Below are 18,327 nucleotides of genomic sequence, written 5' to 3' on the forward strand. Positions count from 1 at the left end.
AGGTCAGAGCTCTATTAATGGGCTATTGGCTAGTCTGGTCTGGCACTCATGTTTTTTCCATGAAAAATCTCCAAAGGTCTAGTTTTCATGCCGATACGGAACAAAGCCAAATGTCAAAAACTTTTCATGAAACAGAATTCTTTTTTTCTAGCCAGCCCTAACTGAGCCCTAATTCAATGGATTTCTCCTTTCATACTATCGTTCAAAGCAGGACTCAAAGAACTTAATGTATCTTCATTTCCCGCAACACACACTCTAAATGGCTCAACAAAAGGCCCTTTAAAAGATGCTGTAAACCTAAACACAGGTCTTTGTCTCGTAAGCCTAACCAGCAATTCAGACAATCATCACAATCCCAGACTATACTCTGGAAGCCAGAAGTCAACCAGAGTATTAGAGAGCCTTTCTGATAAAGCAAGCAACAGAATTTCTAACATCTTCTCACCAGAAATAGTTAGTTTTTAATATTTTACATAATTTTGTAATCAAAAGTTGTATTCTACTTTTAGTTACTCTAATTACTGTGCACTAAAAATGACTTCAAAATGAATTACATTAAAATGTACTCCCTTCCTTGGAGTGCTCCTCCCTAAGGTGCTGGGAAGTGACACCATTTTTGTTCCCACTGTATTTTTCAATCTTCTTTGAATCCCTGCTCATGCCATCTTCTTTTTTAGAGACAAATCTGGTCAGCTTTTCTCATTTTTTATACAGGCAAGACTACGAATGGCTTTGAGGAGATTTGTCTATATATGGAATGAATCACATGGCCTAGTAGCTAGAGCACTGGACAGTGCTTCAGGAGACCTGGACTGTATTCCCAGCTCTGTCACTGCCTGCTAAGTGGCTTTGGACAAGTAACTTCACTTCTACTTGCCTCAGTTCTCCCATCTGTAAAATGGGAATAATGGATACTGTCCTCCTTTGTAAAGCCCTTTGATGTCTATGGATGAGAAGTGTTATGTAAGAGCTAGGGGATAAATGGACACAAGTCAGATATCAGGAATGGCAATATACAAAAACCTGTAGGAGAACACTTCAACCTCCCTGGCCACACAATAGCAGATGTAAAGGTAGCCATCTTACAGCAAAAAAACTTCAGGACCAGACTCCAAAGAGAAACTGCTGAGCTCCAATTCATTTGCAAATTTGACACCATCAGATCAGGATTAAACAAAGACTGTGAATGGCTATCCAACTACAGAAACAGTTTCTCCTCCCTTGGTGTTCACACCTCAACTGCTAGCAGAGCACCTCACCCTCCCTGATTAACTAACCTCGTTATCTCCATACTGATTTATACCTGCCTCTGGAAATTTCCATTACTTGCATCTGAAGAAGTGAGGTTCTTACCCACGAAAGCTTATGCTCCCAATACTTCTGTTAGACTCAAAGGTGCCACAGGACCCTCTGTTGCTTTGTAAGAGCTAGGTTTTACTATTACTTTTATTCAATATAGCGAGTCAGCACCAGTCCTGATGAGACATCAGGCCAGATCCTCAGCTGGTGTCAATTAGTACAGTGCCACTGACTTCACTGATTTACACCAGCTGAGGATCTGGCCCAACATCTGTGTCCTTTATACTCTGTTTTCACTTCAAAAATGATCTGTCTGTATCATACTGACACTAACTATATCAGTTGCTCTTTTGGTCTTATCATGCTCTCAATGGTATACAGTACTGCAACTCTCTGGATATACTACAGATAAACATTGTGAATGAGCACTTCATTGGATTGGTCACTATCTACATGACTGTAATATCTACTCTATGTTATCTCCTTACTAATTTACCATGATTTTAGCTCACTTTAGTATGGTCACATCCAGATGTTTTTTGAGTAGATTTAAGCTAACACACCCTTTAACTTTTAGGTTGTTTAAAGGAAAACAAGACATTTTTATAAAACACAGATTCTAGGCCAGGCATTTTTAAATAAAAGGCTTAAAAAGTGGATGAGTAACTTTCAAAACTAGCAATTTGATTTTTGATTACAGTATGGCTTGGGGCATGTCTGAGATCAAGATCTGATAGGCCACTTCAAGTGTTTGGATTATATCATAACCATACTCTGACTCCCAATGGTGTACTGTTGCAACCTGATGATGGAAAAACAAAAGGATCCACACATTCAATATGTTCAGTGTATGCTGGGGGAGAAGTTTCTTCTGGGGAAAATACTGTTCTAATTTACCCTAGTTGCCAACTGCCCCAAGAGGCCATTATGGGAATTGGGGCTTGCCTATGGAGCAGAGACATTGGCCATACTCCTTTTCACAGCCTCATCCTCTGCTGAAGATCCTCTCTGCGCAGAGACGCTCCTTCCAATAGCCAGTCATAGCTTTAGGGCCATTTTGCACTAGCAGAACAGCAAAAATCAGCACTGGGCCAGCAAAGGATCATGTCCTTTGTCTTTTAGTCAATATCCTCAGTGAGTGGTCTTTGGTGAAAGCTTTAGCTGTGGGAAAACAGATCTTTATGCTCTTGGGGCCCAATCCAGAGCCCACTGAAGTCAATGGGTGTCTTTCTATTGGCTTCACGGGGCACTAGGGAGGATTTTTCATTGACATTTTAGTAGCTTTAATTTTCCTCTGTCCCTTCAGTTGGTCGGATCTGCTGGGCATTCCTGATGTTAAGGGACAAGTTCCCTTGATGTACCTTCAGGCAGACAGGAGAGAGTAAAACAGAAAGAGAGGCATGCTCACATTCTAATGCAAACCCTTCAAAACTTAATTACAAAGAGATCAATTTCTTCTTGATAATGGACAATTATGATTAATAGTTTGTATGTACTGTATTTATTACATGGTAGACACACACGCTTACAATTAAACAGAAATCTGTTTTGTCAGACAAATGTTTATCAAATTAGAGTCCGTTGAAAGGCTTAAGAATATTTTAAAGCTAATTATGACCCCATATTAGTAACATGTCTTAGACATGACAAATAACTACATTCTATAGATCCACAGATTTTAAGGCCCAAAGGGACTATTATGATAATCTCATTTGACTGCCTGCATAATATAGACCACAGAATTTTACCCAGTAAGTCATCAAAGCCATGACTTCTGGTTGAGTTAAGCAATGGCTGTCGATTAATTACAGTTAACTCAAGCTATTAACTCAAAACAAATTAAATCCCTTTAAAAAATAATCACAATTAATCGCATTTTTCACTGCGCTGTTAAACAATATTAGAATACCAATTGAAATTTATTATAAATATTTCAGATGTTTTTCTACATTTTCAAATATATTGATTTCAATTACAACAGAGAATACAAAGTGTATAAGGCTCACTTTATATTATTTTTATTACGAATATTTGCACTGTAAAAAGAAATAGTATGAGGTGAATTGAAAAATACAAGTGCTGTAGTGCAATCACTTTATCATGAAAGTGCAACTTGCAAATGTATATTTATTTTGTTACATAACTACACTCCAAAACAAAACAAAGGAAAACTTTAGAGCCTACAACTCCATTCAGTCCTGCTTCTTTGTGACAAAGTTCCTCTTCCATCTTGGTGGGTCCTGCGCTTATTGGCGGATTTTCTCGCCTCAGAGATTCACCATGTGGGTTGGCGAACAGCCCAGAGACCTTCCCCGCTGGAAGAACCCACAGTCCAGGTCAATTGGGAGGTTTGGGAGGAACCCGGGCCCACCCTTTACTCCGGGTTCCAGCCTAGGGCCCTGTGGACTGCAGCTGTCTATAGTGCCTCCTGTAACAGCTGCATGACAGCTACAACTCCCTGGGCTACTTCCCCATGGCCTCCTCCAAACACCTTCCTTAGTCTCACCACAGGACCTTCCTCCTGGTGTCTGATAACGCTTGTGCTCCTCAGTCCTCCAGCAGCACACCCTCCCTCTCAGCTCCTTGCGCCTCTTGCTCCCAGCTCCTCACACTCGCAACACAAACTGAAGTGAGCTCCTTTTAAAAGCCCAGGTGCCCTGATTAGCCTGCCTTAATTGATTCTAGCAGTTTCTTCTTAATTGGCTCCAGGTGTCCTAATTAGTTTGCCTGCCTTAACTGGTTCTAGCAGGTTCCTGATTCCTCTAGCGCAGCCCCTGCTCTGATCACTCAGGGAACAGAAAACTACTCATCCAGTGATCAGTATATTTGTCCTCTACCAGACTCCTGTACCCCACTGGTCTAGGCCTGTCACATCTTGTTCAGCCAATCACTAAGACAAACAAGTTTGTTTACATTTGCAGGAAATAATGCTGCGCTCTTCTTATTTACAATATCACCAGAAAGTGAGAACAGGCATTTGCATGATACTATTGTAGCTGGCATCACAAGGTATTTACATGCCCAATATGCTAAACATTCGTATGCCCCTTCATGCTTCAGCCACGATTACAGAGGACATGCTTATGACGCTTGTTAAAAAAACAATGCATTAATTACATTTGTGACTGAACTCCTTAGGGGAGAATTGTATGTCTCCTGCTCCATGGTTTTACCTGCATTCTGCCATATATTTCGTGGCTGTCTGGGATGACGACCCAGCACATTTTGTTCGATTTAAAAACACCTTCATTGCAAATTTGACAAAACGCAAAAAAGGTACCAATATGAGATTTCCAAACATGGCTACCCAAGGTTTAAGAATCCGAGGTACCTTCCAAAATCTGAGCAGACAAGGTGTGGAACATGCTGTCAGAAGTCTTAAAAGAGCAATGCTCCAGTTCGGAAACTACAGAACCTGAACCACCAAAAAAGAAAACCAACCTTCTGTTGATGGCATCTGACTCAGATGATGAAAATGAACGTGCGCCAGTCTGCACTGCTTTGGCTCTTTGGGCAGAACCCGCCCTCAACATGGAAGCATGTCCTCTACAATGATGGTCGAAGCATGAAGGGGCATACGAATGTTTAGTATATCTTGCACATAAATACCTTGCAACGCCAGCTACAACAGTGCCATGTGAACACCTGTTCTCATTTTCAGATGACATTGTAAATAAGAGGGCAGCTTTATCTCCTGCAAATGTAAACAAACTTGTTTGTCTTAGTGATTGACTGAACAAGAAGTAGAACTGAGTGGACTTGTAGGGTCTAAAGTTTTACATTGTTTTATTTTTGAGTGCAAAAAAAAGTAAAAAAAATAATTCCACATATGTAAGTTGCTCTTTCACAATAAAGAGGTTGCACTACAGTACTTTGTATGAAATGAATTGAAAAATACTATTTCTTTTGTTTACAAATATTTTCACTGTAAAAAAGATAATCAAAAATAATATAAAGTGATCCCTGTGCACTTTGTATTCTGTGTTGTAATTGAAATCAATATATTTGAAAATGTAGAAAACATCCAAAAATATTTTAAAAAATTGTATTTTACTATTAACAGTGCAATAAAAACGGTGATTAATCATGACTGTTTTTAATCTTGCGATTAATTTTTTTAATCGCTAGACAGCCCTAGAAAAATGTAATACTACTATTTCTTTAATTAGTGTGGAGATAGCTATGCAAGAGAGTCACAAGAGAATTATGCAGATAAGTGTTCTAGTTTCTAAATTGGTTAGACTGCTGTTTAGATCTCTCACTTGTCTGATGTTCAATAATAGCTTCATTAAAAACATCCAATTGTGGCCTCTTTGATTCTTCCATATGCCACACTAATATTTTTCCTACTATATTATCTTGTCCTTATTGTCCTTTCCATTCAACCTTGAAAAATATTTATAAACTGCCAAAAATTGGTTTTAATTATTTTTATAAAAATGAAATGCAGAATTATGGATTTATACTCTAATAGCAATAAATGATGCCTGTGTGCATTAGTAAAACATTGGCATTTGGTCTTATTTTTTACAATGTGTTGATTCACACACACAACCTCAAAATTACACCCCACCACTGCTTATTGCTATATTGTTACACCGTGATGTGTTATAATAATAGACACATTTCATCCCTTTTGCAGTATATTGCTGGTCTTGTAAGCCAGGGTTTGTGGTGATTTAAAGTAAAGTGAAGATTTATTAATTAATATGTTAAAATGATATGTTGATGTCATCTGCTGACTCCATTACCCTTAGTAAGAGATCTAAGGCTAAAACCCTGCATGATGCTTTTAAAATCTATAGAGACTATAGTCCTGTGGAGCCATGATAACTGTAAACAAGAGATCATGTTCAGACGTGAACCTTAAGACAGTGTTGAAGTTGTTTTCTGTTTTCTAATTATTCAATGGATGTGAAAGCGAATTGTGCACAATGGGGAGAACAGAGCAAGAAAGGAAAGAGTATGTTTGTTTCAATTACACTGCTCTACAGGCAAAATGTTTCTGAAATAAATGTAGTCAAACTTTACTAGTTCTGGGTCACTGAGAATGAAAATGATACTTAAAATTGTTGATTGGCTCTAGTTTTCAAGATATGGTATTGGATCAGTATATACGACCCTTGACTTGGGAATGGCGGAGGATAAGTGAGTTATAAAGGGAAGGGATCTCAATTTAAACCAGAAATGACTAAAATACATCTTTGACTGGATCTATGAATAAATCTATGACTGGGTTTGGACAGTACTTGCTTTTTAGGCAAAACAATGAATGATGCAATCTGAAGCATGTATTGCATCATACATGATATGAATTGCATCATGTTATTCCTAGAAGTCATGGATGATGCAATCATAACGAAGCTTACATCACTCTGCTGAACAAATTGCCCTATGTCAGCTCTAGAACTCATACAGTGTCGTGCTCTCTTATTTGTCAGTGTTTGATTTTGCAAAGGGACACATTTCTGTTTAGCCAAAGTGAGCAGAGATGCCTCGTACTTGTGTGAACAGTGCAGATAACTTCTGCTATATTTGTGGTGAAGTGACATTTGCATCACAAAAGCGCAGTATAACCACTATGGTTCAGAAAGCCTATCACCTTTATTTTGGCTGCAAATTTGGAGATCAGGATGAGAGGTGGGCCCCACACATATGCTGCAACACTTGTGCAACAAATCTTCGCCAGTGGTTGAACAGGAAAAGGAAATCTATGCCTTTTGCAGTGCCAATGATTTGGAGAGACCCAACAGATCATACCAGCAATTGTTACTTCTGCATGGTGCCTCCAGTTGGGAAAGGTGTATCAAAGAAGAAAAAGTGGACTGTGCATTATCCAAACATTCCATCAGCTATATGCCTAGTACCCCACGGAGAAGGACTGGCGGATCCTGATGCACCAGAATCATTTTCACTTGAGTCAAACGAGGAAGAGGATGAAACTTCTGGTCCTGAACCATCAATGTCACAGGACCCACATTTTCTCCCATCCTCCTCCTCTGAACCACACCTCATAACACAAGGTGAACTGAATGACCTTGTCAAGGATTTGGAACTACCCAAGAGTAAGGCAGAGCTGTTGGGCTCCAGACTACAGCAGTGGAATCTCCTGGCAGGTGATGTTAGGGTTTCCATGTTCCGTGACCGTCGAAAGGATCTTGTCCCATTCTTCTTCATGGAAGGTGATCTTGTAGCTTGCAACAACATCGATGGTGTGATGGCAGCCCTCAACATCGTTCACGATCCAGATGAGTGGAGACTGTTCATTGATTCATCGAAGACGAGTCTTAAAGCTGTTTTACTGCATAATGGCAATGTTTTGCTATCAATTCCAGTTGGTCATGCAATCCATATGAAGGAAACCTATGACAACATGAAACAACTTTTGAGGTGCATAAACTATGATCAACATCAGTGGCAGCTTTGTGGCGATTTGAAGATTGTTGCTCTCTTGCTTGGTCTGCAGACTGGATACACAAAGTACTGCTGTTTTCTCTGCAAATGGGATAGTTGTGCAAGAGATTCCCACTACATCAAGAAAGATTGGCCACTCTGACAGTCATTGGAGCCTGGGAGGACAAAAGTGTTCAGCATCCACCACTTGTTGAATCAAGGAAGATTTTGTTACCACCCTTACACATCAAGCTGGGTCTGATGAAGAACTTTGTCAAGGCCATTGACAAAACAAAAGCAGCTTTCAAGTACCTCCGTGGAAAATTTCCACGATTAAGTGAAGCTAAGATAAAGGAAGGTGTCTTTGTTGGTCCTCAGATTTGTGAACTTCTTCGAGATGATGCATTTGACCATTCACTGCGTGGCAAGGAAAAGACGGCATGGAAAGCCTTCCAGTTAGTGGCAATAAATTTTCTCGGAAACAACAAGGCAGACAACTACAGGTTGTTGGTGGAAAACCTCCTCAAGGCATACAAAAGCCTTGGTTGCAACATGTCACTAAAGATACCTTTTTTGCACTCTTATCTAGATTTTTTTCCACCGAACTGCAGAGCAGTGAGCGACAAGCACGGCAAGCGATTTCACCAGGACATTGCAACAATGGAGAAACGCTATCAGGGCAAATGGAGCCCATCAATGCTTGCAGACTATTGCTGGACAGTGACAAGAGATGCTCCATTTAATGAATACAAGAGACAAGCCAAGAAGCGCCGAGTAGACACTGAATAGGACTAAACTATGTACATAATAGTTTTTTGCCTTTTGTTTCATAATAAATTTTATTTATATAACCCTTTTGCTGATTTTTAAAGTGTTACATAAACAGGACAGGTTAAATATTATCTTGTAAAGCAACCATAAACACATGAAAAGACCTAGGTTTACAATTTATGATTAAAACTCTATCTACACAATATACATAGACATAAAATGTAAAAACTTAAATATCTTAGAAACAGTAGCCAGTTGTTTTAATTGTCATATTTTAATTCAGCACATCAAAATACATAATAAATAACACATTTTATCTCTGAAGCAGACGACTTCTCAAAAATTGTAGACCAGTGTTATTTTTGCCTCCAGCTCACCATTTGGGAGCATTTCTTGATGCTTTGTTCATCTCATTCTTTCCAAAGAATAAAACAATAAGATTCTATTCGTTAAAGGAAATGCACAAAACTGGCTACGTTTAACTTTCCCTGGAATTAACATCTTAGGGCCTCATCCTGCCAGGTTCTTATCAGATGCACATTTGGAAGATGGCACAGAAGCACCCCACTCCCTACCCCACAGCCTCCATAAAGCCCAGACAAAAGGCCCTGTGCTAAGTGCAGTCGGTGCTTAAATTGTGCCACAGCTTAGCCCCACAGAACCTCTAGGCATAGGTGCTGAAACTAGGGTGCTGGGGGTGTTGTCACACCCAGGCTTGACGTGGTTTCCATCATATACAGGGTTTACAGTTTGCTTCAATGGCTCTCAGCACCCCCACTATACAAACTGTTCCAGCTTGGCAGTTCGTAGCTCCGGCACCTGTAGGCTTGGCAGTTTGTAGCCCCGGCACCTGTAGGCTTGGCAGTTCGTAGCCCCAGCACCTGTAGGCTTGCTGCATCAATTATAAAAGTAAAAAAAAAAATTGCTTGAGCCCCAGCCCCCTCTTTCATTACAAATGAAGCACTGAGCACAGTGCAGGGACTATTCCCTCCCTACTCTCTGGAAGATCATCACACCCAAAAGATTCAGAAAGGAAGTGAGACCACATCTGTACCCTCCCCAAAATGCTAGTTAGCAGAGCTGGCCATCCTAAGATGCCTCAAATTTTGGGATGTAGCAGTGAGCACATTGACTCTGTACTTGGGACTCCAAGAGGCACTTATCTTGTCTCTCTAATTACTTTCTCACCCATCATTCTCTCTTCAAGCACACTCAGGCATCCCACTACAACCGCCATTCACTGATGTGCTACATTAACTGCCACTTTGCCCTGTGTCAAAAATCTCTGTTATTTCATAGCTTCATCAGATCAAATCTAGTCACACTGTCACCAAATCCATTCAACCTTGCTCCCACTTCTCTCAAACTCATCCATCCCCTCTCCCCCCACCCAGCACCTCTTTGCCTGCTCCTCTTCAGCTCTTTCCCAGTTATGTGTGAGGTGCATAGAGAGCATTTTCATCCTTCAGGCCTGTGAGGGCTGAGCCCTGCAGAGATCTTCCAATACACCCTGGACTGGAAGGAAGGGGGCCATAGAATTCATCTTCCCTCAGCAGCCTCCAACCTCTGGGGGGAGGCTGAGAAATCTCTCAGCTCCCCAAGTTTGGGCACATCAGTTTGGTCTCAGGCAGACTGACCTCTTTACTAAGGAGCTCTTCCTGCTGTAAAATTAGATCAAGCAGAATGAGGCATGCTCAGAGCAGAGTATTGTTCTGCAGCGACACTGGCCAGGAATGGATTCTCTTCTCTCCCCACCACAGAAGCCACCAACTGGTAGAGGTGTCACTGGCTGGGAGCAGATTTACCCTTCAACTCTGGCATGTGGCTGATGCTACCAACAGCTACTGCTGTTCTATGCACAGCTGCTGTTAAAGAGACAGGTCTGGAGGCGTGGGAAGACATGTAGCCTCTCATTTTGCACATAGAATCATAGAATATCAGGATTGGAAGGGATCTCGGGAGGTCATCTAGTCCAACCCCCTGCTCAAAGCATGACCAATCATCAACTAAATCATCCCAGCCAGGGCTTTGTCAAGCTGGACCTTAAAAACCTCTAAGGAAGGAAATTCCATCACCTCACTAGGTAACCCATTCCAGTGCTCCACCACATCCCTATGACCTTTTCCGACTCCTTCTCCCTTCCCCCACACATTAACTTTTTCTCCCACCCACTGAATATGAGGGCATAGAGATTGATACTTCTTAGGGGAAGGGATGGTTATGATAAAGACCTAGCTATGGAATTGGGACACAGCTGTAGCAACATCGAAAAAGCCCAGCCAGATAACTGGAATGGATCTTTGTACAGTAAGTGACCCTACCATTACATTGCATATTTGCAGATGTGTATATAGTACTTGGGCATTTAGCTATTTAATAGAGAACTTACATAAGAAAATATGCATATCAAATATATTTTCTGGATGCATTATTCAGCAGTGCACTTCACTGTGGACATCACAGCCAGGGACGGGACTGGCTAACTTCATTTAATACTTGTATGAGAACTGTCACCGACATACTGATGGCCCCAATGCTGCTATTCTTGATGTTCCAAAAGCTGCTCCCTCTACACAGTCTATTGCTCATCACTGCACATGTAGGAGCCATGAGACAACGTGCACCTTCTGGATTTTCAGAACCAAGATGAGCAAAACTCACTTCCATTCCCACAAAGTGGAATCTCTGGTGCCAAAAATCTGTGACAGGATGTAGTGTCATCTGAAAATAATTATTTAGCTAGCAGCTCTTTTGAACGCTTTACAGTTCTGCTGTCTAAATGGATCTGGCAAGTGGGAACTCTCAGCAGCAAGCTGCCCTTTATCGGAACCCTTGTTTTCTTTCTTCTTCACAGCCAAGTATTTTGCATTGCACTGGAGTCTCAAGTGGACTGTACAATACTCGGGTTCACCAGACTATCCTGTGCCATACTTTAGTGTTTTAATTAAATGGGGAAAATCAGGCTTTAAGTAGTTTCCATTACAATAAACTCCTGTTTGAATTGCTTATGAAATTTAGTGTCACTATTGTGGATCTTTTAGACATTTCCATTTATGATGTTCCAGTGGAAATGGCAAGTCTTTTTTCTTCTTCTCTCTTTTCAAATCTATGGTGGACAGTCAATAAAAACACTTCACAGCTTCAAAATGAGTCTTGTGTACTTAGCAGCTCTGAGAAGTAAGGCCCTGATTAAAGGTATTTATGCCCATGCATAACCATGCATTTAACCATGTAAGTAGCCCTAAAATAGTCATAACAGGATTACTCACATGCTCTAAGTTAGGCACATGCCTTGCAGAACTGGGGCCAAATGAAGGACCGGTTTGCCTCACACACACAGGGGAAATCCATTAATGGAGGCAAAGTTATTGTCAATGGGATGTTGCTTTACGGGGGGGAACGGGGAATTCATGCTTAACAGTGTGATTCATTTTGCACAGAATATATAGTTGAGGCAATCTGAAGTTGTCCTTTTTGTTTGGCAGGTGTGAAGAATAAAAGAGTCACACGATATGTACAGGAACCAGAAACCCGACACCTAGATTTTAGAACATGTATTCTGAATGCTTTTCATTACTAGGAGATCAAGATTACAAATTAGAAGCACCATGGAGACTGAAAATAATGCTTTATGTACTATTACACCTAATTTGTTTATGCTGCTGCAAAGAGGAAATTGTTAGACACAGCAAACTAAAATAGTCATTCTAAGCTTAATTAAATGCTTCTTGTGATTTTTTTCCACAAATTATTTGTCAATCCATACCACACTAATTAATGCTGAGATGGAGGCCAGATGACCTTATCATTGTTGCCCTTGGCATGTTAGCATTGAATCACACCCCAGAAGGACATTAATTTACTCAAAGAGAAAGAGACCAGACCACTGAATACATTATTGCTAACTCTTTAGATCCTAAATATTCTTTAGTAGGGTTAAAGCTCAGCTATTTTCTAGAAACATTCTAATTACTGAATGCTTCATAGGTTAGATTTGTTTAGAAAACCACTATCTTGAAAAGGATTGGCCGTCAAAAGAACAACAATGAAACAATGGAATAATGTGCAAAGGAATAATAAATTAGGATGATAATAAAAAAAACAGATTCTCTGAGCCACTCCCCTGCATTGTGCCCCTCTGGCTGCAGAGAGAGCTGAAAGCCACTATGCCTCCAACACTAACACTTACCACCCCCACAACAGCTGTCCTCCTACAATCCCCAAACAACAGATGGACCCTTCCCGTCATGGCCAACTTGCATAGGAACAGCCCGAGTATCAGGAAGACACAATTGTCTCCCTTGTGTCACCTACAAATTATGTCCAATGGAAATAGGGTCTGGCCTACTTTGTTTTTTTATTATCCTTACTGCAAATAGTAACAAAATATTACACTTGCCATCATGATATCGTGATCCCATTCCTGCAAGATGCTGAGTGCACTTAACACTTACCGATAATGAGATTTGAGGGTGCTCAGCAAAATGCAGGATCAGGTCATGTGTCTGTGTAACAAAGAGGATGCACAGTATTCTTAGGGTATGTCTATGCTACAAACCTAAATTGACCTATATTAGGTTGACTTGCAGCCACCGCAGTAATTACTGCAGTGGTGCATGTCCACACCAACCTCTATGGGTCAGTGGTGTGCGTTCTCACCAGGAGCGCTTCCACTGACCTAAGAAGGGTAGAGCCCAGGCTCTTAGCTCTGCTGACAGCTCCTGCCAGGAATCTGGGTACCACACAGGCTCCACAGCGGGCTGCTCCCCCCAACCCCCTGCTCCCCATTTCTCGCTAGGGGCAGGAGGAAGCCTCCCAGGGCTTCTCACCACTAAGGAGCTGAGTCCAGCGGTCCCAGTTTCTTGACCCCACCTCCGCCCTGCCTACTCCCCACCATGAAATTGACAAGGCTGCCTGGCTCCCATCTGGGACTGGGATCCAAAGCTGCCCCGGTCTTCTCACCCCAACTCCCAGCTGGGAGCAGGGTCCAGCCACCCATCTCACCAGGGAAGCTCCTGCCATAAAACTGACAAGACAGCCGATGTAAGGGACACAGTGTCTAGGCAGATACTGCGTTGCCCTAACTACACTGACATAAGCCTTAGGCCTCTTGTGGAGGTGGAATTATGTCAGAGTAATAGGGCATTTACATTGATGGGAGAAAGGCTGTAGTGTAGGTACTGACATAATTAGGTCAACATAAGTTGCCTTATGTCTACCTGTGTAGTGTAGACCAGCCCTTAGACAGCTTTTATCAGTAAGGGAGGATGTTAAATCCATCCGTTTTCTTTCTTTAATAATAGATATTGCAGATAGAGCATGAAGGTACTAAAAATAAGAAAAGCTTCTGAAGTTATTACCTAACTAAAGAAGATTTGCTGATCAGTCCTAAACTTCTAGGGCAAAACAAGGAAGTTTGATATTAATTTACCATTACTTCATTTGGGTCCTGTCATTAACAGTTCTTCATTACACTTAATTTAATAAGAAATATTGCTTATCAGTCTATTACAGCAGCACAATTATGCTGCACTTAAATCAAATCTATTCACACTGACCTTTCAGTGGACACTTAAGCGCTTTAATAACTTCCTATGTTATTATAAACATAAAAACTTTCATGCAATCTCTCTTTTTTTAAAAAAAAAATCTATCATGTAATATATAGTTTTCATATCATACCACTACCTACGATATTGCTTCATGCATTTTGCATTTGTAATGACATCTCTGGTCAGCTCCTTTGTGGGAATTGAACCCATGAACTCTCAGTCATGGGCCGAATAGTTTAAAGGTGATAACACCTTAAAATTGTTATGTGATCCAGCCATTATACGGGAACGAAGACCAGCACTGAGTTAATGTGTGTTACACATTTTTCATAGCAAGAACCAATGTTTTTCTCCAGTAACACTTTACTTTACACATTTTTATCTGTATTTTTTCCAGTTTATTCAGGTGAAGTGACTCTTTTATAATCCTTGTTATGGGGTTCACTCACCTCCTCCTGGTCACCCTGGGGATTAGCGCTAGCCAGGTATTGCACCCTCCTCCTGCGGTGTCACTCCCATTGTCCTCTCGCCCAGTCCCTCTTGGAACCACAGCCTCCTCTTCATAATTCGCCTCTACAGATAGGTCACCATACATGTTCCTCTTCTGGGGTGAGTAACAAAGTCTTTCCAGGACAAACCATCCCAGGCAGTTTGCTGTCCTCTGCCAGGCCTGTGCCACATCCCCCATGAGCCAGCAGAAAAACCCAGGCCTGCCCTCTACTCTGGGTTTCAGCTCAGGGGCCCACTGGTCAGCAACCAAGGTCCTCACTATTCTATTCCTTGCTGCTTTTTCCCTGAGCCTTCTCCTACCTTCCTGGCTTCCCCCCTCTCTGGATTGGCCAGCCTCCCACCTCTCAGGAAGTAACTGTGGACTATCCCCTAACTCCTACCACAACTCCCTTCTTCCAGGGAGTGACTGCAGCCTACTTCCTCCTGCCACATCTTCTGTTGACAGCTTCCTGGTTTACATGGGCCCCTCTAGCTGAGCCTGCTTCCAATCAATTCCCTGCTCCCTGGCTCCTCCTCTGGGTGCAGCCTGGGCAGTTAATTGACCCACTTAGCCATCTTAACCCCTCCAGGTCTTGTGTGTGGGGGACATCCCATCACCTCCCCCTTCTAAATTTCTACAATTGTTACATATTCTTCTACATTAAGATTCAACAGTAAGACTAGAGTTACATCATCTGTCTTATTTAGAAACAGTGAGTACTACTAAAAACTGGATCTAGAAGGCTAAGAGGAAATAGTCGTGAGGAAATGAGAATTTTCTTCTGGTGGATCTAAAACCATTTATGATAATCACAAAATAGCACTCGAAGTGGTAGTATACAGTATCATGCTTTCCCTTCTGTTACAAAGGAATAATCAAGAATGACATTGGTTAGTTATTTGCAAAGATTCTTTAAAATTTGTTGGAAAAAATTACGCTGATCAGAGCATACCAAGAGTTTTCCAGTCCAGTGCATTTCTAACAAGATTTTATGATTGTTGATCCTTAAATACTAACACAACACAATCAAACAAAACCCACACGAAGTTGTTGATCCATCTCAAGATAAATATACAACTAGAGTTTGGCGATCATCTTTCCATTTCTGGATCTGGTTAACATTTGTTTTTCAAAAGGCAAGATGTCAGACAGTTACCAAAGCAGAGATATTAGCAGATATCTGGGACAATAGCCATGTAATAAATACAGGGTATGTTTTCTTAATCAATGGACCAGACTCGCAGCTGGTATAATTCAGGTCCACTGTTTTGAAGTTACATTAAGTTTTAAGTTGCCTTCTCAGCTCAATCTCTAAGTGTAGCTGGTGGATAAGAGTGCAGTTGACTCTATATTACAAGTAGTTTAACAACTGACAGCTTTGTAATGAGACACAATATATTTATGAAAATCTTAGATAACAATAGTCTTTCATCTCTGAAGTTCTGAAACGAAGTCCTAGCTAAGATCGTAGGCGGAAATGAGCTTGATTGTCTGAAACTAGCCCTCAATTTAGCACTCTGAACAGTTCCTATTCACAAGGGGCTAAGTCAGGAGTAACAAAGGTGTTGCAGGTCAAGACTCCGGTGCACTGGCGGAGCTGTAAGGGCAGAAGGTCAATTTCAACTGTCTTATGCTTAATTAAGGCTATTTTGATTATATAAGGCAATCCAATGACCTTGTAATGCTTTACTAAGGACAAAAGATTTGGACTCTTATAATTACTGTACCTCAACTTTATTAAAGAGAGTTGAATGTTACAAAGTAAATAAATGAAAAAAGCAACAGAAGCAGCAAAGTGGTATATATTGTATTTGCAAAACTGGTTAGTCACATTGCATTTCTCATCACTAATGTAAACACCACTTCGATCAACATTTAATAAAACTGTAAAACACGGAAAAACTAATGTAATAGATCATGTAAAAAAGCTAAAGAAGAAAAAATTATATTTGGTTTCATATGTTTTGTTCAGTAATCATCTCTAACATGTCTAAACAATGAGATTTGTTCCCCACATTTATAAGCACTACATTCATACCTGTATATATAAGAAAAATCAGGAGATTACAAATCAAAAATCTAGAATGTGGCCTACCTTTACATTCATAGAATATCAGGGTTGGAAGGGACCTCAGGAGGTCATCTAGTCCAACCCCCTGCTCAAAGCAGGACCAATCCCCAACTAAATCATTCCAGCCAGGGCTTCATCAAGCCTGACCTTAAAAACCTCTAAAGAAGAAGATTCCACCACCTCCCTAGGTAACCCTTCCAGTGCTTCACCACCCTCCTAGTGAAAAGTTTTTCCTAATATCCAACCTAAACCTCCCCCACTGCAACTTGAGACCATTACTCCTTGTTCTGTCATCTGGTACCACTGAGAATAGTCTAGATCCATCCTCTTTGGAACCACCTTTCAGGTAGTCGAACGCAGCTATCAAATCCCCCCTCATTCTTCTTTTCTGCAGATTAAACAATCCCAGTTTCCTCAGCCTCTCCTCATAAGTCATGTGCTCCAGCCCCCTAATCATTTTTGTTGCCCTCTGCTGGACTCTTTCCAATTTTTCCACATCCTTCTTGTAGTGTGGGGCCCAAAACTGCACACAGTACTCCAGATGAGGCCTCACCAATGCTGAATGATCACGTCGCTCAATCTGCTGGCAATGCCCCTACTTATACAGCCCAAAATGCCGTTAGCCTTCTTGTCAACAAGGGCAGACTGTCGACTCATATCCAGCTTCTCATCCACTGTAATCCCTAGGTCCTTTTCTGCAGAACTGCTGCCTAGCCATTCGGTCCCTAGTCTGTAGCAGTGCATGGGATTCTTCCATCCTAAGTGCAGGACTCTGCACTTGTCCTTGTTGAACCTCATCAGATATCTTTTGGCCCAAACCTCTAATTTGTCTAGGTCTCTCTGTATCCTATCCCTACCCTCCAGCATATCTACCACTCCTCCCAGTTTAGTGTCATCTGCAAACTTGCTGAGGTGCAGTCCACACCATCCTCCAGATCATTAATAAAGATATTGAACAAAACCGGCCTCAGGATCAACCCTTGGGGCACGCCGTTTGATACCAGCTGCCAACTAGACATGGAGCCATTGATCACTACCCGTTGAGTCCAACAATCTAGCCAGCTTTCTATCCACCTTATAGTCCATTCATCCAGCCCATACTTCTTTAACTTGGCGGCAAGAATACTGTGGGAGACCGTATCAAAAGCTTTGCTAAAGTCAAGGAATAACATGTCCACTGCTTTCCCCTCATCCAAAGAGCCAGTTATCTCCTCATAGAAGGCAATTAGGTTACTCAGGCATGACTTGCCCTTGGTGAATCCATGCTGACTGTTCCTGATCACTTTCCTCTCCTCTAAGTGCATCAGAATTGATTCCTTGAGGACCTGCTCCATGATTTTTCCAGGGACTGAGGTGAGGCTGACTGACCTATAGTTCCCCAGATCCTCCTCCTTCCCTTTTTTAAAGATGGGCACTACATTAGCCTTTTTCCAGTCATCTGGGACCTTCCCCGATCGCCATGAGTTTTCAAAAGTAATGGCCAATGGCTCTGCAATCACATCCGCTAACTCCTTTAACAGTCTTGGATGCAGCGCATCCGGACCCATGGACTTGTGCTCGTCCAGCTTTTCTAAATAGTCCTGAACCACTTCTTTCTCCACAGAGGTCTGGTCACCTCCTCCCCATGCTGTGCTGCCCAGTGCAGCAGTCTGGGAGCTGACCTTGTTCGTGAAGACAGAGGCAAAAAAAGCATTGAGTACATTAGCTTTTTCCACATCCTCTGTCACTAGGTTGCCTCCCTCATTCAGTAA

The sequence above is a fragment of the Malaclemys terrapin genome, chromosome 6 (genome assembly GCF_027887155.1).
Source record: "Malaclemys terrapin pileata isolate rMalTer1 chromosome 6, rMalTer1.hap1, whole genome shotgun sequence".
NCBI classification, from domain to species: Eukaryota; Metazoa; Chordata; order Testudines; family Emydidae; genus Malaclemys; species Malaclemys terrapin.